A 26,406-nucleotide genomic window follows, 5' to 3' on the forward strand; every position below is an offset into this window, starting at 1 on the left:
CTTTCTCCCTGCCCAGTGAGCTCAACTAGCGATTGGTCCATCCATTCCTTCAGCTTGCTGGGTGGCATGAAAAAGGAGTAGAGCATGCATATACCTTGAGATAGCATGGTGATCTCCAATTTGTGCTCTGTCTGAAGACGGTAAAAAGGAGGGGCAACAGTGTCACTAGGATGGACCTGGGCAAGCACTACCCTATGTGTAGCAAGAAGGGGCCTTATCTTAAAGTGGTCAAGGAGCTGCTTGAGGGTCGTCTCTTTACCATTAGGCTGCAGCCCCGGGACCTCAAAGCAATCCCAAAGTGTTCACTCTTGGTTATAAAACTGTAGGATAAAGCACAGTATAGTAAATCAGGGGACAAGCCCAGGATAGAGTCTCTTCTATAAGTCACAAATATGACAGTTTCATTTCCACAGTGAACAGGTTCAAACAATGAACACAGAGGGCACAAAGTTAAACTTCCAGAATGATGAAAACCAGAGCCAGTTCTCCAAGGCTAAGATACATGTACCACTTACTCATACACATAAATAGTATCACTTACTGATGAGTGATACCAAAGGTTTCCATAAAACACGACTTTATCTGGTGATGAGGTGAGGCAAGGGGCCCAGAGAAGCAGGGAAAGGGTAGAGACAAGTTATAGAAGCTATTCTCATTGAACTCAAACTGTTGGTGTCCCTGTACCACTCTGTACAACTCCAGACATACAAGGCCAAATATAGTTGCTGCGGTTGTATCCGTGGCTAGGATGATCTTCCCTGCAATCAGCTTGATCTATGACACAGACTGTGAAGACCAGCGATGGTTGTTAAGAGAGACTGAGGTCCCAATGAGAAGGTCATATGTGGCAGATTCAAATTTGGAAACGGTTCAAGGTTAAATCAAAATTTTTGTTACATTATGCTGGTCTGCAGGGGGAATGTTATAGTTCTCTGTCCAGAGGTTGGATGCAGCCACAGTGAAATCCATGTGAAAGTTGGTGTCATCATCCTATTGTTGAGGGGAGACAGAGCAAAAAGAGGGAGTAGGTTAGGAACCAAAGGTTTTTTCAGATAGTAAGGACTGATATCTATTGTCCTCCAATACATGCCAGTCCAGCCAAAGATGTCCCAGGCCACAAAATAACTGGGCTTCATGGTGGGTATGTAAACCCCATGAAAGCTAAAGATGTCTTAGCCCATCCTCCTGTGCTGCTGAGGATTCTTCCCTCCTAAGCACCTTCTCAAAGTTGATGGGATACATCTTGAACCCAGAAAGGCTCTGTGGGATGGGCAGCATAGCCATGAGCTCCTGTAGGTGGTTATCATCTGCAGACAGGAGATAGTACATGTCAATTCCCAGATACACATTACATTCAAGGCCAGAGTCTGAATTTAAAGCAGGAGTTCATAGTAAGGCAGAGAAATTCACACAGATAAAGGATTTTAAATGGAGAGACATCATGGGAAAGACTAAAATAAAGTGGGAAAGGTAAGGCAGAAACACCCCAAAGAAAAAAGTAGACTGGTGTGTGGGACACTGAGGGAAAAGACTGAGACAATGAGAAAGGTTTAGACAGTGATACTATTTGTAAAAAATTTGGAAACAACCCAAGTTACTCACTGAAGGATGTATGGATACAAAAACATGATCTATCCATTCAGTGAAACATTAAGCCTCCCTTAAAGGAACATTCAAATCCTGGAAGTTTAACAGCATAAATGGACTCAGAACTACATGTTTAGATAGGGAGAGAAAGTAAAATGTTGCATAAGGTACCTAAAAATAAAAATCATACAACTGGAATATACAGCATTGTCTGCCAGAGGCAGAGGGGAAGGGACCTGGGGTGTTACCACTTGATGGGTATAGGGTTTAAGATTTGCAAGTTAAGTTCTAGAAATTTTCTGTACAATGTAACTGTATTTAATACTGCTTAAAATATCAATAACCTCAGATATACAGATGACACCACCATTATGGCAGAAAGTGAAGAGGAACTAAAAAGCCTATTGATGAAAGTGAAAGAGGAGAGTGAAAAAGTTGGCTTAAAGCTCAACATTCAGTAAACGAAGATAATGGCATCCAATCCAATCAGTTCATGGAAAATAGATGGGGAAACACTGGAAACAGTGTCAGACTTTACTTTTGGGGCTCCAAAATCACTGCACATGGTGACTGCAGCCATGAAATTAAAAGATGCTTACTCCTTGGAAGAAAAGTTATGATCAACCTAGATGGCATATTCAAAAGCAGAGACATTACTTTGCAGACTAAGGTCCAGCTAGTCAAGGCAACGGTTTTTCCCAGTAGTCATGTATGGATGTGACAGTTGGACTGTGAAGAAGTCTGAGCGCCGAAGTATTGATCCTTTTGAACTGTGGTGTTGGAGAAGACTCTTGAGAGTCACTTGGACTGCAAGGGGATCCAACCAGTCCATTCTGAAGAAGATCATCCCTGGGATTTCTTTGGAAGGAATGATGCTAAAGTGGAAAATCCAGTACTTTGGCCACCCCGTGCAAAGAGTTGACTCATTGCAAAAGACTCTGATGCTGGAAGGGATTTGGGGGCAGGAGGAGAAGCCGACGGCAGAGGATGAGATGGCAGTATGGCATCACTAACTCGATGGTCGTGAATCTGAATGAACTCCGGGAGTTGGTGATGGACAGGGAGGCCTGCCATGCTGAGATTCATGGGGTCACAAGGAGTCAGACACGACTGAGCGACTGAACTGAAATGAACTGAAGCATAATTTGAAACGTGATTAAGACGGTAAAACTCCTGTGATTTTTACCAAAATCTTAAACAAACAAACAAACACGGGATATCAGTGAGAACATAAATATAAGATATCTTAAAGATGCAAGACAGAGAAAAGAGGAGATAAGAAATAAGATAAAGGGCAGAGAAGATACCAGGGTATAAATGATACAGAAAGGAATATTGCCAGGAAATGCACCAATAGGAAAGAGAGTAGTGAACCCAGTAAACAGAACATATATGAGAAGGAACGAGGAAAAAAAACAGTGCAGATTTAAATATATATATACATATATATATAGAAAAGAAGACAGTAGAAAATATCTGAAAGGGGGATATGTAGGGAGATGCCTAAAGATAAATATACAAAGAGGCATCTGAGTGAGTAGCTATTTCAGACAGAAAATGGAAGAGATTTAGGTCGAGAGGACAGATGTACAAAGGAAGAAATTGAGGGATATAAACCAGAAGGTAAAATATATAGAGAGGTTTATAGAACACAAGAAAGGTAGGGGAGACTTGGAATTTTGAGTTGGGGAACATTTACACATTGAGACATGAGGAAATTCTTGAGAGAAAGATGAGAAAAGATATACACACAAATTAATAACACGTTAAAGAGTTGGACTGTGAAGAAAGCTGAGCACAGAGGTATTGATGCTTTTAAATTGTGGCAATGGAGAAGATTCTTAAGAGTCCCTTGGACTGCAAGGAGATAGAACCAGTCCATTCTAAAAGAGATCAGTCCTGGGTGTATTTTTGAAAGAATGATGCTAAAGCTGAAACTCCAATACTTTGGAAGCCTCTTGCAGCTGGTTGACTCATTGGAAAAGCCGCTAATGTTGGGAGGGATTGGGAGCAGGAGAACAAGGGGACGACAGAGGATGAAATGGCTGGAAGGCATCACTGATTCGATAGACATGAGTTTGGTCAAACTCCAAGAGTTGGTGATGGACAGGAAGGCCTGGAGTGCTGCAATTCATGGCATCACAAAGTTGGACACGACTGAGTGACTGAACTGGACTGAGATGAGGAGATCTGTCAAAATGAACCAGGGGAGAAATCAGGCACAGAGACTACTGGTAGAAATCATATCCATTTCTATCTCAGTTTTGTTCATTTCAGTCACTCAGTCTTGTCTGATTCTTTGCGACCCCATGAATTGCAGCACGCCAGGGCTCCCTGTACATCACCAGCTCCTGGAATTCGCTCAGATGTGCATCCATCGAGTCAGTGATACTATCCAGCCATCTCATCCTCCGTCTTCCCCTTCTCGTCCTGTCCCCAATCTATCCCAGCATCATAGTCTTTTCCAATGAGTCAACTCTTCTCATGAGGTAATCAAAGTACTGGATTTTCAGCTTTAGCATCATTTCTTCCAAAGAAATCCCATGGCTGATCTCCTTCAGAATGGACTAGTTGGATCTCCTTGAAGTCCAAGTGACTCTCAAGAGTCTTCTCCAACACCACAGTTCAAAAGCATCAACTATTCAGCACTCAGCTTTCTTTACAGTCCAACATTCACATCCATACATGACCACTGCAAAAACCATAGCCTTGACTAGATGGACCTTAGTCTGCAAAGTAATGTCTCTGCTTTTGAATATGCTATCTAGTTTGGCCATAACTTTTCTTCCAAGGGGTAAGCGTCTTTTAATTTCATGGCTGCAATCACCATCTGCAGTGATTTTGGAGCCCAAAAAAATAAAGTGTGACACTATTTTCACTGTTTCCCCATCTATTTCCGATAAAGTGATGGGACCAAATGCCATGATCTTCGTTTTCTGAATGTTGAGCTTTAAGCCAACATTTTCACTCTCCATTTTCACTTTCATCAAGAGGCTGCTTATGTCTTCTTCACTTTCTGCCATATGGGTATTGCCATCTGCATATCTGAGGTTATTGATATTTCTCCTGGTAATCTTGATTCCAGCTTGTGTTTCTTCCAGTCAAGCATTTCTCATGATGCACTCTGCATATAAGTTAAGTAAGCAGGGTTACAATATACAGCCTTGACGTACTCCTTTTCCCATTTGGAAAGAGTCTTTTGCTCCATGTCCAGTTCTAACTGTTGCTTCCTGATCTGCATACAGATTCCTCAAGAGGCAGGTCAGGTGGTCTGGTATTCCCATCTCTTTCAGAATTTTCCACAGTTTATTGCGATCCACATAGTCAATAGCTTTGGCATAGTCAATAAAGCAGAAATAGATGTTTTTCTGGAACTCTCTTGCTTTTTCCATGAACCAGCAGATATTGGCAATTTGATCTCTGGTTCCTCTGCCTTTTGTAAAACCAACTTGAACACCTGGAATTTCGTGGTTCATGTATTGCTGAAGCCTGGCTTGGAGAATTTTGAGCATTACTTTACTAGCATGTGAGATGAGTGCAATTGTGCAGTAGTTTGAGCATTGTTTGGCATTGCCTTTCTTTGGGATTGGAATGAAAACTGACCTTTTCCAGTCATGTGGCTACTGCTGAGTTTTCCAAATTTGCTGGCATATTGAGTGCAGCACTTTCACAGCATCATCTTTCAGGATTTGAAATAGTTCAACTGAAATTCCATCACCTTCAGTAGCTTTGTTCATAGTGAGGCTTTCTAAGGCACACTTGACTTCATATTCCAGGATGTCTGGCTTAGATGAGTGATCACAGCATCATGATTATCTGGTTTCTGAAGATATTTTTGTCCAGCTCTTCTACAGAAGTATAGGAAAAAAGGAACAAAACAGGAAAAAAAAATAGAAAAGACATGGTCTATCTGAAAGAAGGAGAAGAAAGAAGTAATGTGAGATGCCGGGGGCCAGCGTGAGGAACTCCGCCCGTGGCAAAGGTCATGAGGAAGGAGGCTTGGCATACGCAAAGGTGTGATCAAGCCTCAGGAAACCCCCTGTTCCCGAGCATCTAACCCCAAAACCAGAGTCTGTTTTATGCTCTCACCTACACCTCTGACTTTATGGGGGCTGTCCCCCATAACCGTTTCTCTCAGAGATGCAGCTCCAAGGCAATAAAAATTCCTGGGCGTGACAAGAGTGTTTCAGCTTACGGACTCCTGTGAAGGTGATCTAGCCTGCCTGTATAGGTTTGTCTGGCCACATGTGATTATTTACAGCCTCCCAGCCTGAGACGCATGAGATGTTTTAGACTTACTAAAGGCAAATTCTTTTGGGGAGTTAGAAATTATTAGTATAATGGGTTGGTTAGGAATTATATTGGTGAAGGGTTCTTCATTTGTTGTGTCAAGAATTGCTGCTAATTCCCTGCTCTGGGTGGGACAAGGATGTCTCAGGTCAAACCTCTCTGCTGACAGACTAGCTTCTGTGACAGGATTATCCATACTGCTGCCACTACCACATGATTGTTTACTGCCTCTCAACCATAAACAGCACAGAGTTTTGGAGTATTTTGAGAGTCTTAATTAGCATAGGGCTTTTTCTTCTTTTTGAGTCAATAATTGCTGCCAGGCCTCCATATCCTTAGGCACCTGGGAATATATTAATCAATATATTTGGACTATAGAAAAGGAAATATAGTAGTTTTTGATGTTAGCAATACTAGACTTTTTGAGCTAATGGATTTTCTCTTTTGCAATAGATCACTATACTTTGTTATAAATCACTGTGTCCTTGCTATGTGAAAATGTAACTTTATCATATCTTAAGACTAAATAGATCTTAAGGGGAGCATTGGTGAAAGGATTTTCATTTGTTGGGCTGATGTTTGCTTCTAAATCTCCATGTTTCCTACCCTTCTAATGAATATAACTAACATATAGGAGAAATAATTATTAACCTTTAAGATTAATCCTGTTAACCTTGGGTTAAATAAATTCCTTTCTTGATTGTAACACACTACACCCTCACCCTATAGGAATGCAGCTTTATTTGGAGGGTGGTGCCTGGTTTGAGAAAAAACACACTTGGAAGAAATAAGTTTTTTGGTTATCAGAAAGAAAGGATCATAAAATGTCAGCAGGTCTCACTCATGGTCAGAAGATGATGTAATATCCCTAAGACCTTTTTTTATACATTTATGTGAAGCACCTGATTTTGATAAGGTCAGGACTGCTGACCCCCGCGTGACTCTGTATTCATCCCTATGTGTAACAAAAGGTATATAAGCTAACCCAAAAATAAAGACATCGGATCAGTTTCCAGAAAGACTGATTCCCCCATGTCGCTTCTTTCTTGCTCCTGTTTTTCTGCCTGAATTCCCATCTGGAGCATGGATGCTATTCCATGTAATCCAAGTTATTCAGCCTCTTTTTCTCCACTAATCTTCCTACTTCACTATCCATTTCTAATCTCGCTATATCTGTGATTAAATATGTATTTTTCCAAAGATGCCGCCTCCGTCCCCACCTTCGAATCACCCTGGATCCACCGGGGCTGGACCCTGGCAGTGAGAGAGAATTTGTCTCAATCAAATGAAGAAGCAAGGAAAAAGGGCAGAGGGTAAATCTCAAACAGGAGATATCAGAGCAGAGCCAGGGGCAAAGCACAAGGGCACAGGAGCCTTGCATTGACATGGGCTACAGTAGTGTGGTGGTTCCAGCCCAAATAAAGGGCTCTCACCAACAGAGGAAAAGGTTTGCAGCTCCTTATCAGAGACTTGGATCCTGACGCAAGAATTTGAGATGAACTCAGGGACCTGCATAGACTGAATGAGTGTGGTGACAGCATTCCGATGCTGAGAGCCCATCAACCCATGCTGCTGCTGCTGCTGCTCCTAAGTCGCTTCAGTCATGTCAGACTCTGCGCAACCCCATAGACAGCAGCCCACCAGGCTCCCCCATCCCTGGGACTCTCCAGGCAAGAACACTGGAGTGGGTTGCCATTTCCTTCTCCCATAAGTCTGGGCAAAGCAGTTGCAGCAGCTATCATGTAGTCCAACTGCAGGAGACACAGGAGAGTAGACTTACATCATTGACATCAAAGATGAGTGGGTATGGGCTGCGTTTAGGCCCAGACCAGAAAGGAGCTCCTGAACCTGTAAGCTAGAAAACAGAAAAATGTAGGGGAACAGAACCTGACACAAGAATTCTCTTTGATGACCACAACTCCTTTTTTCAGTCCTGAAACTCCCAACTCACCATACTTTGACACTCACTTTCTGCCAGATACAGAGATATTGATGAAACTTTTATGGACTGCCAGCCAATGTGTTGTTGTTCAGATGCTAAGTCATGTCCAATTCTTTGTGACTTTGTGGACTGCAGCACACCAGGCTCCTCTGTCCATGGGAGCCTCCAGACAAGAATACTGGCATGAGTAGCCATTCCCTTCTCCGGTGGATCTTCCTGACCCAGGGATCAAACCCAGGTCGCCTGCACTTCAGGCAGATTCTTTACCATTGAGCCACCAGGGAAGCCCACCAGGCACTGTACTAACAAATTAACTTACTAACTTATTAAAGAGCAATTTACCTTCACAAAACTCTAATGAAATTAGGCCATAACTATTCCTAATTCCATGATAAGTATACTGAGGTGAAAATATGAACTGAATAACTTGTTCCAAGAGAACATAGATAGATTCTATGAGATTAACTCTGAATTGTTTCTTCTACAATTTTGGCAGTCTTGACTGGAATCTGGAATGACACATCCTACATCTAAAGGAAACTGATACCAAGCATACAAGGGCTAGAGTAAACAGTAACTGGGGATTAAGGGAGAACATTGGCAGTCTTTGACCTCAAAAATCATTTTTCTTATTCATTTTAAGAGCTCTCAATGCTTTGCTGAGCCTGCCACAACTGGATTAACTGGAATGAATCATGTCAAACGCATGGCAGAAGTCAATACAACAGTGTAAAGCAATTACTCTCCATTTAAAAATAAATAAAATATAAATTACAATATGCTGGGGCAGACTGTTCCCTGAAAACCTATTCTGACAAATGGTCCCTGCAACTGTGTTACTACCTGGTTAGAAGTAAAGTTATGCAGCAGCTGTCTGATATTTTTGGAGTACAGGGTATGCCAGTGATAGTACACTCAGGTCACACAGTCAGCCCATGATGGTGACCACTGCAGCACTAAGCTTCATTGCACAGCCTCCAGTACCTCCAGGGGTTGGCTGGTTGCTGCGCACAGTGTTCGTTCCACAAACATTACATCTTTATCAAGAATTAGAGTGGAAGCCAATGCAGAATTACAAAGTGATCTTAGGAGTAAGTTTATATCTGTGGAAATTCACTCCTGTCACCTAAGCAATCATTAATTTATCTAGAAAGTAGACCAAGCAATTCCCTGGTCACCACTAACTGTGCCTCCACCAAAGGGGTATGGTTTCAATCCTTGACTGTGGAACTAAGTGTCCACACATCACCGGTGTGATTCTTGGTGTATCCCTCAAACACTCAAAATAAAAAATACAGTAGCTCCTAAATGTTAAATGGTTACAGAGTACTTTGACTGACAGGCCAGAGGCAGGGTGAGCAGGCATTTGCACCAAAGTACTCACATAAGTTATTGATTGATGTTTTCCTCTGGTTTCTTGAAAAGACCTTCAAACTCATTCCGAGCCCACTGCAGACAGAGCAGAAAACATTACGTGAGATATGGGAAGCAAAATGAAGTTTTCTGCAGGCATTAGAGAGACTATCTGGAAAATATAGGAAACAGGGTGGGCATATCTGCTATGGGAAAACAGAGGGATGAAGCTCTTCAATGGGGCTACTCAAACTTTTGAAGCCCCCACCATTCCATTTAAAAATCAATGATGTTAGTCTGGGCAGAGATTATTGCCAAGCTTAAGTTTGTGTAAACGATCTTCTGAGGTTGTACATGTTAACCTAGGATGTCATGCCTCAATTATAGAAAAAAAAGTTCACAAAAATAATAAAACATGAGTGATCTCTCCACAGTGATCTTCTAAGGACTGGGCAGAAAGTAATAATAGCACTTTGTGACCCTTAGAATTAAAGAGATAAATAAATACAGTTTCAGGAAAAGTGCGGTGAAACATCCTGTTGGTGGAGATCCAGATTCAAATGCCAGCTCTGATACACTTTTGTGACCTTCAGGTACATCTTGTCTTTGAAATCCTCATTTCAAAATTCTATGTCACTAATATCTACACCTCAAGGAAAAAAAATCAAAGAATAAGCACACAGGTATGTATTTTAAACTTATTGTGAATGTAACAAGGATATACCAAATGTAAGTTCTTTACAAATGTCCTGTGAGAGTTACAATTTTCATTTCCATTTTACAGATAAGGGATCTGAAGCATGAAGAGCTTAAGTCCAAGGGTTAAACAGCTATTTGTTTCAAAAGCCCTTTTATTGGCCTCTCTGTATATTAGTAGAAAGAAACAGAGTAATGAAACCATAATCTTGCAAAGTTTTATATATTGAGAGAAACAGACATAGACAGACACATCAATACATCTTAGTACCTCTCCCTCTGTCTCTAACTATATATATATATATATGCACACACACAAACATGGGAGGCATGGACAGGCAGAGATACAAACTGTGTTCTGAATCCCTGATTCAAGTATAAACTCATCCTGAAAGAAAATGTGACAGATTCGACTGTTTCTTCTCCCTTTCTTACTATTCCCATACTTCCTAAACATACTCAAAAAATACATTAAGAATTATTTTCATAAAATGATGGTTACTCGGGGACAGAAATGAAGACAGGAATTAGTGGTAGGTTCTGAGTGCCAGCTAACGGGAGGTTTTTATGTTGTCAATTGAGATGAAAGATATGTGCTTCTGTATATATGAACATTATATGAAATTATTCTGACAAGCTGCTAAATGTATTTTTGACAAAAATAAGAAAGCTATACTCAAAACTATGAACTCAGTATTAGAGAGGGGTTTAAACAATGAGCAGAGCAGATTTTAAGAAGAGGATTTTGTTTAGCAAGTAAACAATATCCTGTATATTAAGAAAAACACCTTCAGTTGTTAGATATACACTTCTTATGTAAAATATTTTGCATAGTATACATAATGCTTCCCTGTATGTTTGCAAAATAAAATTCACAAGTTAAGAAAAAGCATTTCAAAAAGTTTAGGGTGCGAAGTTTAAAGTGAACGAAGGAGATTTGAAGGCAGAGCACATTTTATATACACTGAGGCTTGCTTACATCACTGGAATAAAAAGAGCTTCACACTGCCCAAATGCTTATCTGTTCCACCTCTTTCTGCCCCCATAGCTGATCATGTGCAAAGTGTGCTCAATGGCATTTGGGAAGTGCTTCAGCCTGCAGATGGAGATGGAGTTCTCAGGAGGGTCCTGGCTGAAGCTGTATGCCTCTGTCAGGAAGGGGATAACCACTTGTACATTACCCTTGGTTCCCAGGGTGCCTGACTTCAGAAGTGACTTACAGTGGTAAACACAGGGCCGGTCCATGTACATGTCTGTGGAAAAGAGTCAGCAGATGAAGGGGAGGTAAACACCACTACAGAAGATGATGACACTGCCTTCTGAAAACACAAACATGGCTCTGGCCTTGTTCTCACCCATCCAGAACACTTATGGGCATCCATCCTGTCTAGGGCGTTGGCCACAGCATTCAGATTTTGGAAGAAGTCATCATCATATACACACTCTGTCTCAGGGTCCACACGGTTCTGATGGCTCATAACCCAGAGTGTGGATTTATTTGGCTCACAGCTGCAACAGCTGTGTCAGACTTCGATTTCTTGGTGGGAACAGAGGAAACAGAACTGTCATTCATATAATCACCCAACTAATCTCTTAAGATCTATTCTAAAAACCGATTAAGTAATGATGCTCAGGACCAACACTGTGAGTTCAGAGGCTCTGTGGCACATTAAAATTGCCACACAGCTGAGGCCGAAAGAAATTGGGATCTGGGCTGGGAAAAACAAACAAACAAACAAACAGTGATACAAAGGTGACAATGTGTTGAGCACCTGTTTCTTCTATCAACCCAATTTGAATTGTTAGTTTTACTTACCAGCAGCCAGAATGCACGTGCAATGCATTCACTGTGAGAAAACCAAGATCCTCTGGTTTACAAAACTGAGATCCTCTGAAACCCTGTATCAGCTCAAGTTTCTTTTCTGTTCAAAACCCTTTATCAGTTCCCACTTTCAACTAAGGATAAGATGAGATGGCCTCTATTACTTTTACAAGTTTCTGTATTCCCATGGTATCTCACTTTCACTGTTCTTGATTACCGAAAGAATACTTCAACCTTGAGATTTTCCTTATGCTACTACATTTATGTGGTATACTCTTTCCTGTGATTTCTGTCCCTTCACCTATCTTATCTTTAATTCTCTGTGGAAATGTCACCTCTCCAATGATACTTTTTTTTTTTTAACACATTGCAAACTACCCTATCATGGCACTATGTTCTTTATCTTAATTTTCATTCTTAGCCCAAAACATTATTTTTCACTCCACGTTCAAACTGTACATTTTGCTCTTGGTATTTATCCACAGTGGCAGTTGACAAAATTAGAGCTCTTAATTTTTTAAAAAAATTTTTATATTTTTTAATGTGATGCAAAGCTGTCAATATTTCCTTATTAGACATCTAAACAAAGAAAAGTTTTAATAATATTTGTCTGTTTAAGACTGGATTAATCCCATTATATAACACAATCATTAAGAAAAATATCATAACATGAAAACCTTCATATTAGACAGGAATCAAGTGTATTTATGGTTTTGCAATTTTCTCTGAAGATATTTTAGAAGACAGATGAATTTTCACAACTACTGCAGTCAACACATTATATATTTTGTTTTAAAGAATATAAAGGATAAATTGTTCCACTCAATATGCCAGCAAATTTGGAAAACTCAGCAGTGGCAACAGGACTGGAAAAATCAGTTTTCATTCCAATCTCAAAGAAAGGCAATGCCAAAGAATGCTCAAGCTACCACACAATTGCATTCATCTCACACACTAGTAAAGTAATGCTCAAAATTCTCCAAGCCAGGCTTCAGCAATATGTGAACCGTGAACTTCCTGATGTTCAAGCTGGTTTTAGAAAAGCAGATGAACCAGAGAACAAATTGCCAACATCTTTTGCATCATGGAAAAAGCAAGAGAGTTCCAGAAAAACCTCTATTTCTGCTTTATTGACTATGCCAAAGGCTTTGACTGTGTGGATTGCAATAAACTGTGGAAAATTCTGAAAGAGATGGGAATACCAGACCACCTGACCTGCCTCTTGAGAAATCTGTATGCAGGTCAGGAAACAACAGTTAGAACTGGACATGGAACAATAGACTGGTTCCAAATAGGAAAAAGAGTACGTCAAGGATGTATATTGTCACCCTGCTTATTTAATTTATATGCAGAATACATCATGAAAGGTGCTGGAATGGAAGAAACAGAAGCTGGAATCAAGATTGACAGGAGAAATATCAATAAGATCAGATATGCAGATGACACCAGCCTTATGGCAGAAAGTGAAGAGGAATTAAAAGCCTCTTGATGAGAGTAAAAGAGGAGAGTGAAAAATTTGGCTTAAAGCTCAACATTCAGAAAACGAAGATCATGGCATTTGGTCCCATCACTTTATGGGAAATAGATGGGGAAACAGTGTAAATAGTGTCACACTTTATTTTTTGGGGGCTCCAAAATCACTGCAGATGGTGATTACAGCCATGAAATTAAAAGATGCTTACTCCTTGGAACAAAAGTTATGACCAACCTAGATAGCATATTCAAAAGCAGAGACATTACTTTGCCGACTAAGGTCCGTCTAGTCAAGGCTATGGTTTTTCCAGTAGTCATGTATGGATGTGAAAGTTAAACTGCGAAGAAGGCTGAGCACTGAAGAATTGATGCTTTTGAACTGTGGTGTTGCAGAAGACTCTTGAGAGTCCCTTGGACTGCAAGGAGATCCAACCAGTCCATTCTGAAGGAGATCAACTCGGGGATTTCTTTGGAGGGAATAATGCTAAAGCTGAAACTCCAGCACTTTGGCTACCTCACGTGAAGAGTTGACTAATTAGAGAAGACTGATGCTGGGAGGGATTGGGAGCAGGAGGAGAAGGGGATGCCAGAGGATGAGATGGCTGGATGGCATCACTGACTTGATGGATGCGACTCTGAGTGAACTCCAGGAGTTGGTGATGGACAGGGAGGCCTGGCGGGCTGCAATTCATGGTGTCGCAAAGAGTCGGACACGACTGAGTGACTGAACTGGGCTGAATCAGCCTTACCAAAAAATGTTTCAGTAACAGTTTTTAGGTGATTTGTTTTTAAAATACATAACACTTGACAAGTGTTTACAAATGTAGTTGTAAGGTAAAATGTGAAATCCATATCAACATCCACTGCTTTTCAATTCATTTTGAAGGTATCTTTCCTTAATGCATAATTCTATACAATCATATATTGATCTAGTCATTTGGAAAACACCGTGTCCTTTTCAATCAACTTTCAAAGGTATAGATGAAGATTCCCTATTCCGCTGGTGAAATGAGAATAAAAACAAAATAATATCCTAGTAAGTCTTGAAACATCTATGGCCTTGAGGAAAGAGCTCTGTCTGCTTCTGTGGCTGCTGCTGCTACGTCACTTCAATTGTGTCCGACTCTGTGCGACCCCACAGATGGCAGCTCACCAGGCTCCCCCGGCCCTGGGATTTTCCAGGCAAGAACACTGGAGCGGCCGTCTACCTCCACTGAATGTTGAGAATCTCCCTCTCTTATACCACTGCTCGTTGAGAGTAGAAACTTCTCTATTTTCTTATATATCTCAAGTATCAAAGTTGTGCCTAGTACCTGCATGATAAAGTGAAAGGAAAACACTTAACAGGCAAAAAATAACCCTGAATTTTACATAAGACTTACTCCTATAACCTAGCTTCTGTAATCTCATGTAAGCAGAAACTAAAATTCAATGGAAAAAAAGAATAGGAAGAGATATAATATGGCCAATGCAAGATATAAGTACTCAGTGAATATCTGCTGAAACACTGAACTGTAGAGAAAAATTAATGGAGGAACTGAAGGAAAGGGGGAAACAAAACACACCTAAGTCAGTATGACAGGTTAGAAGAAAAGGGAGAAAAACACAGCTTAACCCTGTCCATCTCACTCACCGTGATATCCCGAACAGAAACCCTCATTTCAGATTTGACTTCTCAATGATGTCCATGTCTGTAACTGTGATTGACCCAACATCCCCATAGCCTAGCCCGACCCAACATCCCCACAGCCTAGCCCAATCATTGCAAAGTTTTTGAGCAGTTCACACCCAATGCCCTCTGCACCAACCTGAGAGGCAGTCAAGAAGAGAGAGAGGTAATGGTTAGGGGCACTAGGGAAACAATGTCACCCCTCAGTCCTTATTCCTCCTGGAGTCTGAAAGAGAGGATTGGTGAAGAGGATCTAGTATTGAATATTGAAGTACCAGGAGCATGAAAATGCATGGACATTAAGAAAGAGGCAGAAGACCAAGAACAAAAGACCTAATAGGAAAAAAAAAGGTACACAGAAGAGATGAAGGTACAATCAAACACCCTCCCTTCTAAGCCAACAGGAGACTCCAGAAGAGGTGGCCAGAGCTAGAATAAATAAAAGTACTGTTTGCCTAATAGGAGTTCTAACCAAGAAGTATCTGTGCTTACCCAGCTTCACTTGCAGGCCAGAGCCAAATACAGCCATCTGCCCATAGTAATGGTTCTGTCACTGTGTAATGTGAAGGGAGGAGAGGATTAGAGAAAAGGTGTCAGAGAAGACCAAAGAAATACCTTCTCTGTGGGCCACCATCACATATTGAAAGGTATCTGTCCTCTGTAGGAGCCTTTTGCTCCCATGGAGAACCTCAAGGGCATCAGAGTACAGCCACTGCATAATAGGCATAAACTTTCCAGAGCAGGCTTGAAGAGGAGGTAAGAAAGAGGAAGTGATCCTTGGTTAATCAGAGCCTGGCAGCAAGTAGCATAGTCAGAAAGAAACCTAGTGCATTGCACCATTGTCCTTCCACCCAAACATACCCTCATAACCTCATGAGCAGCCAGGCCCCAGTGAAGGCATTAATGGGTGCTAGATCCCCAGCAGCCACGTAAGCCAGCTTCTGAATGAGGTCTTCATCCAAATTGTTTTGCTGCACTGCTGGAAGGTCTTGAGCCTTCATAGCCTCTGCTAGGGACATATGTTCCACTACATACTTCTGGTATGACACAAGAAACAAAGAGTCAGTCAGGCCACTGTAGGGAGAGGGAGAGGTAGAAACAGTAAAGAGAAGAAGAAGTAATGGTGGAACTTTTGTGTCAGGACCCAGGCTGGCTTGCTCATCCACCTACCTAATTGTGGGGCTGAGGGGGCCGGGCATGCTGAGCACAGAACTGGTGCAAGGCCTGGAAACCAATGTGCAGATGAGCAGAGAGAGAATATTTGGCAAAATCTGTTATCACAAAGTCTGGCTCTGCCAGTAAGTTGAGCAAGGATTTCTGGTGAACAATAGAGAACAGCGCATCAGAACTAGAAAAGCTAAACAAAACAAGCAATAGCTGAACCCCCACAGTACACCCTCCTGCACATACTCACAAGCTTATCTTAGTTATTTTGACCTGACTGACAATGCCTCCTTGGATATATTCAGATAACTTTAAGGTATCACAGATACTAAAGGTGTAGGAACTTGGAGGATAAAAAGCATGAAAACTTATCTGTCTTCACCCTCCAAGGTGTCTTCACGCCCTCTCAGGATCAACAGTACTATCAAAACCAGAATGGAAGAAGCTCCCCCTCTCCCTCTCCACCACCCACCTCTCCCTTGGATTACAAGTATGGAATTAGAGGATACAAACTACTATACATAAGATGAATAAACAACAAGGTCCTGCTATATAGCACAAGGAGCCATTTCCAATATGCTGTGATAAACTGAAGTGCATAAGAATACATAAGATAATGTATATAAAACTAAAACACTATAAACAAGAAACTAACACAAGATTCTCCATCAATTACACTTCATTTAAAAATACTTTCATTAAAAACAAACAAAAGAAAAACCCCACAATGCTGATGTCCTCAATAACATAGGTACTCTATGTCTAATATGTCACTTCAGAGGAAAAAGAAGCAAGTTCTGAAAGGATCCAACATCAATGAGAGAAGTTCAAAACTTATGAAAAGAAAAACTAAAATGCAGCCAAAACACTTTAAAATCCACAATTATTTTGCATCAATCAAAAATTTCCCGATCATGTATATCTGGCTTTCAGTTCAGTTCAGTTCAGTCACTCAGTCGTGTATGAATCTGCGACCCCATGAATCGCAGTACGCCAGGCCTCAGTGTCCATCAACAACCCCTGGAGTTCACTCAGACTCACATCCATCGAGTCAGTGATGCCATCCAGCCATCTCATCCTCTGTCATCCCCTTTCCTCCTGCCCCCAATCCCTCCCAGCATCACAGTTTTTTCCAGTGAGTCAACTCTTCACTTGAGATGGCCAAAATCCTGCAGATTCAGCTTTAGCATCATTCCCTCCAAAGAAATCCAAGGGCTGATCTGCTTCAGAATGGACTGGTTGAATCTCCTTGCAGTCCAAGGGACTCTCAAGAGGCTTCTCCAACACCACAGTTCAAAAGCATCAGTTCTTCGGTGCTCAGCCTTCTTCACAGTCCAACTCTCACATCCGTACATGTCCACTGGAAAAACCATAGTCTTGACTAGATGGACTTTAGTCGGCAAAGTAATGTCTCTGCCTTTGAATATATAGTCTAGGTTGGTCATAACTTTTCTTCCAAGGAGTAAGCATCTTTTAATTTCATGGCTGCAGTCACCAACTGCAGTGATTTGGGAGCCCAGGAAAATAAATCTGACACTGTTTCCCCATCTATTTCCCATGAAGTGATGGGACCAGATGCCATGATCTTCATTTTCTGAATGTTGAGCTTTAAGCCAACTGTCTCACTCTACACTTTCACTTTCATCAAGGGGCTTTTTAGTTCCTCTTCACTTTCTGCCATAGGCGTGGTGTCATCTGCATATCTGAGGTTATTGATATTTCTCCTGGAAATCTTGATTCCAGCTTGTGTTTCTTCCAGCCCAATGTTTCTCACGATGTACTCTGCATATAAGTTAAATAAGCAGGGTGACAATATACATCCTTGATGGACTCTTTTTCCTATTTGGAACCAGTCTGTTGTTCCATGTCCAGTTCAAACTGTTGCTTCCTGATCTGCATATAGGTTTCTGAAGAGGCAGGTCAGGTGGTCTGGTATTCCCATCTCTTTCAGAATTTTCCACAATTTTTAATCCACAAGTATTTTTCATCCATCAAAAATTTCCAGATCATGTATATTTGGCTTTAATTTTCATCAATCTTTAAAGTTTAAAATATTATTTCTTAAAAAAAAATTGGCTCTGGCATTTGTTGAGATGTATTAAACTCCACGTATTTTTCACTTGAAGCAGCCATATGTATTTTTTATATGTTCCAAATAATTATTTACTATATTCATGATTACTTAGAACTCCACTGATGCATGAAATATATTTATGACTTGACAGCTGGTGCTAGTTGTAAAGATCACACCTGCCAATGCAGTAGACATTAAAAGAGACCCAGGTTTGATCCCTGGGTGGGAAGATTCCCTGGAGGAAGAAATTGTATTCCACTCCAGTGTTCTTGCCTTCAGAATCCATGGACAGAGGAACCTGGTCAATTATGGTCTGTAGGGTCCCAAAGACTTGGACACGACATCAGTGACCACATGCATATATGTGTGCACTAACTTTGTAAACTTGGTAGGTTTCACAAATTAACACACAAGAAAAAAGTAGTAGATTTAACAAAGTAGAAGAAATAATCCAAAGTACAACAGAGAGTGGAGAGAAATCCGAAAAAGTAAAGTGGCTTAAATTGCATGAAATTGGAGATCTTCACAGAGATGATGGAGTGATGAGTGGGCTGAGAAAGTAGCATTGAGAGCAAAGAAAGGAGGCAGGGCAGAAATACTCCAAATTTAACAAAACTATGATCTCAGAGGTAAAATAAATTTGAAAGGAATCACCGAGAAAATTACACAATGGTCTATCATAATCAGAAAATATATTAAGGTACAAAATCATCAATCCATTTCTAAAGGTCAGTGACAGAAAATACAAGAACATTAAATACAAAGGAATAAGGATTAGAACAGGAGACTTCGTGGGGAAAACAGGCAAGAAAGAACAGTATTACATATTTAAGAAATGATATCTAGAATGATACACTCTGCAATAATTTTTTTTTTCAAAATTAGGTATTCTGAAATAAAGACAACTTCAAACATCAAAACACAAGGAGAGTCACCACTAAAGGACAACATATGACATAATTTGGGGGGAAGCAAAATGTTACTGTATGCACATTTAAATGTATAGAATACGGAACTGTGAAACCCAACAAATAATTTTAATTTGAGAACTATAAAATAAAAAAAGCTCTTCTAGGTTTTAGTGCTGGAAGAAGTTTATTACACACATGAAATTGCACATATTTTGCTTTATGTGCAGTGATGAAGCTATTACTTGGAAAAGCAAACACAGACTTTACTTTTACATAGTCTAAACGTTAAAGAAAAAAATAAAAGAGGTGCAGCCAGTGAGCCAGATGGAATTAAATACTAGCAGTATTAATCTTTCTGCTTCTAGGTTCAGTTCACAGTTCTCAACTAAGGTTACATGGACACATATCTTATAAATCCCAGGTGAGAGATTAGAGAGTTATCTCCTCGTGGCCTGTGGTGCAATTCAGTATACATACATATGACCATAGAGATAATTCTCCCTTTGCTCTAGGTAATAATTTCTTTACCCCCCAGGTTAGCATACCCAGGACTTTGATCTCTAGTGAGTAGATGCCACTGAGTTCATTCATGCCCTGAACTTCTGTAAAGGAGACAAAGTCACCACTCTCAAATCCGTGTTAGGATTCATCCAGACTAGTGACAACACCAGGGTTGCCCTGATTGGAAAAGAAATGAAGAAATTCTCAAGTAGAATCAGGATACTAGGAGCATAGACAAGGACTTAGGCTACAAACATGTCTGCCTGGGGCCAGACTCCATACCTTGGTAACCATAGACACCATAGCAATCAGAGGCTGTTCCCCATTGGAATCAGTGAGGATCATTTCCTCTCCAAAGTCACAGAACAACTGCCTGTAAAAGGAGAAAACAGGACTGAGACCAGGAACTCAGGTACTCAAGCATCATGCTAGTAATAAGGAAGTGCTTTCACAGTATGGGCAGAGGTGGGCATGCAGACTTGTTTTCAAGCTTTTTGTAATAGATCCATTAGGGCACTGAGAGCCAGGGTGTTTTGCCTGGGCTAGGAATGATTTAGGCATAAAGTTAGAAGCTGGAACTCACCCAAAAAGACCTCGATTGTCTGCTACCACCAGCGTGATACCGTGTCCATGATAGAACTCACCCACCTGCAGCTAGTCCTCCAAAGGAGAGTTAGTAGGGACTACCACCTTTAACAAGAAAGAAGCTCACTGCAAAAAGGATTGACACTGGGGTGAAGGGGAGTAAGAAAATAAAGGAGAAAGGTAAGTCAGGAACTGGCAGAAGGTCAGGGCCCAAGATTCCTGTTTCTATATTTTCTACAAAAATAAAGTGTGTATAACACTCAGTGGTGGTGAAAACTCAAGATAAATATGAATTCCCAGACTATGACAAGAAAAGTAACAGGACAGAATCAGAAGACCAACTAATCCACTTATTTTAAAAATAAGCACACACTTCTACCTGGCTACTCTCCGGTAAGCCCTTTAACATATTTTGTAAAAGTTGGCGTTTAACCACAAATCCTAAACTTTATTTTATTCCATTTTGAAACTAAACAAAACAGGACAAAGCTAATCCTGTTTCACAATAATTTGGAAAAAAATCTTTGTCCGAATGTTCTTCTCTTTTCACCAGAGTAAGTTCCTACAACAAAAGAAGAGTTTCAGTACCCAAGTTTTCTAGGAAACTCTAGGCAGTGTTTCAGCACCCAACAGGCCCAGTCCGATAAAACAAACAGACAAACAAACAAACAAACAAACCAGAAAATGGATCTGAGAAACATAAGGTGATTTGATGTGGCAAGATACCTGGAAACTACTAAGGAAGTCATCCACAAGGGCCGCAGTGTAGATGCTGACTGGCACATAGCGGTTGAGTTCAGCAAGGTGGGGCTGTGATTCCTCAGCCCAGTTCTTACCAATGTCCTCCTCTTGCAGGTAGAAATACAAGTTACAGAAAAGAAAAAAGTGATGTGAATGCAGAGATGAGGAAGTTTTTTGCTTGGGCAAGGAAAGTGAGTCAGGAAGAGGTACCTGGGGCAATAGGTCAGCCCACTGAGCAGTACCCTGATCATGCAGGGCGACAGCTTTGACACCACAAAGGATGATATTCTTGGCAATCTTCACCCCTAGGCCCCGAAGGCCTGATACCAGCACACTGGATGCCTGGGGATGTTTCATAGCCTCATGGCCAAGGACATATCTGCCAGATTTGAAGAAGACTCTGGATCATGGCCTGGCCCACCTCCCTTTATATTCTGTGTCCCTCCACTGCTTCATATAACCAGGCTGAGTCACACTTACAACTGTCCAGAGTAAAGACCTTCATATATGTATATTTTACTGCTATTTTTTGCATTCCCTAGGAATACAGGGGTAAAAGTTTCAATAAGAGAAAATAAGAGCTACAAAATAACACAGATACTTTCCCACCAGCAACAGTAACATCCCACATTCAAGATTTATGTCAGAGACAATCACCCTGGATGATTCTGATGGTTCTTTAAACATTAAAGAACAAGCAGAGGAGAAATAAGGACTTTGTTTTGAATCAGGCCCAGACATACACTATTATGGATTATGATTTGGATTATGATATACCCAGGCACCAGAGAAACCTCCATTTGGGAGCATTATTTTATAATAAGTCCATGAGCCTCAAAAGAAAAAGGCTGATGTTACCAAAACAATTTCTTATTTTAATAAAATGAAATAAGTAAAACAATAAGTGTCATTTCCCTTATGATTATACAGTAGAAGTGAGAAATAGACTTAAGGGAATAGATATGATAGATACAGTTCCTATTGAACTATGGACTGAATTTTGTGAGACTGCACAGGAGTCAGGGATCAAGACCATCTCCTTGGAAAAGAAATGCAAAAAAGCAAAATGGCTGTCTGGGGAGGCCTTACCAATAGCTGTGAAAAGAAGAGAAGCAAAAAGCAAAGGAGAAAAGGAAAGATAGAAGTATCTGAATGCAGAATTCCAAAGAATAGCAAAAAAAAAAAAAAAAGATAAGAAATCCTTCCTCAGTGATCAGTGCAAAGAAAGAGAGGACAACAACAGAATGATAAAGACTAGAGATCTCTTGAAGAAAATTAGAGATACCAAGGGAAAATTTCATGCAAAGATGGGCTAGATAAAAGACAAAAATGGTATGGACCTAACAGAAGCAGAAGATATTAAGAAGAGGTTGCAAGAATACACATAAGAACTGTACAAAAAGATCTTCATGACCAAGATAATCAAGATGGTGTGATCACTCACCTACAGCCAGATAACCTGGAATGTGAAGTCAAGTGGGCCTTAGAAAGCATCACTACATACAAAGCTACAGGAGGTGATGGAATTTCAGTTGAGCTATTTCAAATCCTGAAAGATAATGCTGTGAATCTGGAGAACTCAGTAGTGGCCACAGGAATGGAAAATATCAGATTTTCATTCCAATCACAAAGAAAGGCAATGCCAAAGAATGCTCCAAATATCACACAATTGCACTCATCTCACACGCTAAATGCTCAAAATTCTCTAAGCCAGCTTTCAGCAGTACATGAACCCTGAAATTCCAAATGTTCCAGCTGGTTTTAGAAACGTCAGAGGAACCAGAGATCAAACTGCCAACATCCGCTGGATCATGAAAAAAGCAAGAGACTTCCAGAGAAACATCTATTTCTGCTTTATCGACTATGCCAAAATCTTTGACTCTGTGGATCACAATAAACTGGAAAAGTCTACCAGACCACTTGACCTGTTTCTAAAGAAACCTGTATGCAGATCAGGAAGGAACAGTTAAAACTGGACATAGGACAACAGACTGGTTCCAAATAGGAAAAGGAGTACACAAGGCTGTATACTGTCACATTGCTTATGTAACTTCTATGCAGAAAACATCATGAGAAATGTCCTCTGCATGGAAGTTAAATAAGCAGGAACTCATTATTTCCTTGAGATATTCCTTTTCCTATTTGGAACCGGTCCATTGTTCCATGTCTAGTTCTAACTGTTGCTTCCTGTCCTGCATACAGGTTTCTCAACAGGTAGGTCAGGAGGTCTAGTCTTCCCATTTCTTGAAGAATTTACCACAGTTTACTGTGCTCCACACAAATGCTTTAGCATAGTCAATAAAGCAGAAATAGATGTTTTCCTGGAACTCTCTTGCCGACCAGTAATGGGCAAAGCGTGTGGTCTGAACGCTCCTTCTTGGTCAGACATTTTGGTGTTTGACCATTTCTTAAATCCTTGGGTATTAGAAGTGCCAAACTAATCTGTTGGATTATAGACTTTCAAGGAAGTTGTGATCTTTTACTGTGTACAGTTACTTTGATCCCAAACTTGGATTGGTAGTCAGGAAGCATTTAGCCCTGCTAGGAATCCAAAGTTCAGAGGCTAGATGGATCTCTAGCTCCAAGAGCATCTCTGAGGATAATGGTTACTCAGAACTACAATGGAACTACAATGGATGTTTTTTCATTTGATAACACTGGCTCTTAATGAGACAGAGGAGGGGCTTATACTGGTGTGGTGATGCTTGGAAGGAACATCTCAGTTTTATGTTCATGTCAGTCTGATTGTGGTCTAATATACTCATGGTCATGCACAGGCGCTGAGGTGAGGAATGTTTCCCCCAGCAGTTTTAGCTTGTGGGACATTCTGGAAGCTTACTCTGGTCACACCCTGGGTGGCATCAGAAGTAAGCAAGGTTTTAATGGTGAGGAGCTGGACGTCAGTTAGGGATGGCATCAGGTCTACTTCTGGCATCAGGTCTACTTCTTGCATCCCCACCCCGTCTTGCTGGTAGACACAGGAGGAACAAGTACAGCACCTGTGTCAGGAAGGGACAGATAAAGTCCGACCAGAAGGGAAAAGCTTTGGTGTAAGGTGTGTCTACACCATCATCTAGAGCAGAGAGGGATGCCTATGGTAGAAAGATGGAGCTGGTCGCTTTTTTCCTCTATTACAAGTCGGAGCTAACAATTCCAGCCTCACTCCTTTGAACTTTATCCAGCTGAATTATAATACTTTCTTACAATTAGACCAGCTCTGTAGAAAACAAGGAAAATGGGTAGAAGTAACCCACTCCAGTGCTCTTGCCTGGAGAATCCCAGGAACGGGGAAGCCTGGTGGGCTCTAATTTCTGGGGTCGCACAGAGTCAGACATGACTGAACTGACACAGCAGCAGCAGCAGCAGCATATGCATTGCCCTTTTTCTCTCTGAGAAATATGCCAGACTTGTGTTCTAAGAGTATAGATTTGGGTGTGGAAACTTCAGCTCCCTCCTGTCCTCCTACTTTGCTAGATGAGATGGAGGACAGCAGACAAAGAGATAAAGAAAAGCAGGTTTCTCCAATCTACCCCTGGCATCATATGTACAGAGCAGCCAGAGAGACAGAGGAGCAGCCACACAAGCTGTTGCCTCTTCATGAAGGACCCACCTGTATAAATAATCAGTCTATGAGTATTAATAAGCCTTTATCTTATCAAGAAATACAAAGAATCAAGGAGGGTCTGGGATACCTTTCAGAGGACCAAGAAAAAATATACTAAAGCTTTTAAAGGTGTTACTCTGCCTTATGAGCTTACTTGGAAGGATATGATGTATATCTTAGGACAACTGAGTCCAGACTTGACTCAAAAACTAGTTTTGGGGAAAGTGCTTGCTTATAGAGATGAATGGCTTGATAATGGATTGGTATGGAAGAGGGAGGATGAGATAACCACCCTCCCCACTGGGAATCAGGCAGTCCCAATTATAGAACCAGACTGGGACTACAACACAGCTAAAGGAATATGGGACCAGAGTCATTTTGTCAGATGTATTCTTGAAGGACACAGGCTAAGCCTTTAAACTATGGCAAATTGGCAAACATAGGACAGGAGGTGAAGGAAGCTCCTGGTCGATTCCTAGATAGAATGAGAGGAGTCCTTTGCAGATTCACTGAGACTGATCCCCAAAATGAAGAGGGATGAGTGAAAAGGGATGGGCTTGCTATTACTGTGGAAAGGAGGGGCACCTCAAGTGGGATTTCATTCAGACATCTAAGCCACCCGGGCTCCATATCTGGTGTGCAAAGGACTACACTGGAAGAGAGTCTGCCCCCAGAGGCGTATGTTTCAGGTGTCGGACTCTCAAGGCAATCAGGACTGAATGTGCCCGCGGTTCTCCACAGAAGCTCCCATCCTAATTACACCTAAAGAACCCTGGGTATTAATAGCTGTGGGGGGGGGGCCAATCTGTCTATTTCCTTTTAGACACTGGGAAAACTTACTCTGCCGGGGTCCAGCACCAGTGGATCCAGGGAACTCGAAGGGTGGACTGAGTCGGTGATTGATTTAGAGAGAGATAGATAAGGAAAGAATGTTGAGGATAAGAAAATAGAGGAGAGAAGAGGCTGATGTTCCTTGATTTACACAGAAAATCAATAAAGTCTCAAGAAAACACACTTGCACTGTCTACGTAGGGCCACAGGTGCCCTCCCGGTCTCCCAAGGGAGTGAAGGCACAGGGCTCCTTTCCGTTCAGGTCTTAGAAACCCAGGCAAATAAGTAGGCACAATGGACTCTGTATTCCAGATGGAAACTAGCCTGAAAGAGAGTTAGAGGAGGAGAGAATGATTGACACAGGGAGACCAAGCTATTTTGATGAGCGAGGCCCAATAACTTTATTTTTTTAAGGACTTTATACCTTTCCCACAAATGATGTTGTGTACATTATCTTCTGGCTTTGGAGGCCATTTTAAGACCCTCTTTTGATAAAGGTTGCTCAACCAGAAAACTTATTTTCCCTTGAAGTGCTTTTTCTCTTATATTTCTAATCTATGTCAGCCTCAGAAAGTATCAAAAAAGTTACATTTTCATGAAGCAATGCAGCAAGTTACAACAAAGAAAGAACCAATTAGCTCAAAAGTCTGATGTGGTTAGTTTCAAGGCTACACTTGTTTTTCTTACATTCTAACTAATGCACTCCCAGGTGCACAGTGGATAAGAGATATGGGAACTTAGCAACAAGCACTGGCTCAACAGTGAAATCTTACATCAGCACTACTCTAAAAACTTTTAACTCTTTGAAAGGCTTTATGTTTTAGGCTTCCCGTGCCTCTAACAGTTGTTGGGGGGAGGGGCGCTGAAAACAATCACATGCGTAGTTGTAAAAGTCCAGGTAAGGCAACTTAGAGAGCCATCAGAGGGGTTTAAGCTGAAACACTCCTTTCAAATACAGAAGAGTGAAGCCCTAAGTTAATTTTTTCCAGAGAGTGTCAGAAGATTGGAAAAGCACAATACAATAAAATCAGGCCACGGCTCTGGTATTTTGGGGGTAGATGTTCAGGAAAACTCAGGGGGAACCCCTGAAGCCAGATCACGCCTTTGCGTTTTGTTGGGCTTCCTTCCTCATGACCTTTGCCATGGGTAGGATTCCTCATGCT

At 41.1% G+C, this 26,406-nt stretch overlaps 1 pseudogene; it reads right to left on the reverse strand.

Moving 5' to 3' along the window:
* LOC128070927 (ubiquitin-like modifier-activating enzyme 1) overlaps nucleotides 1–26,406 on the reverse strand; it is a 125,066-nt pseudogene that overhangs the window by 14,875 nt on the left and 83,785 nt on the right.

The sequence above is a fragment of the Budorcas taxicolor genome, chromosome Y (genome assembly GCF_023091745.1).
Source record: "Budorcas taxicolor isolate Tak-1 chromosome Y, Takin1.1, whole genome shotgun sequence".
In the NCBI taxonomy this organism is placed as follows: Eukaryota; Metazoa; Chordata; class Mammalia; order Artiodactyla; family Bovidae; genus Budorcas; species Budorcas taxicolor.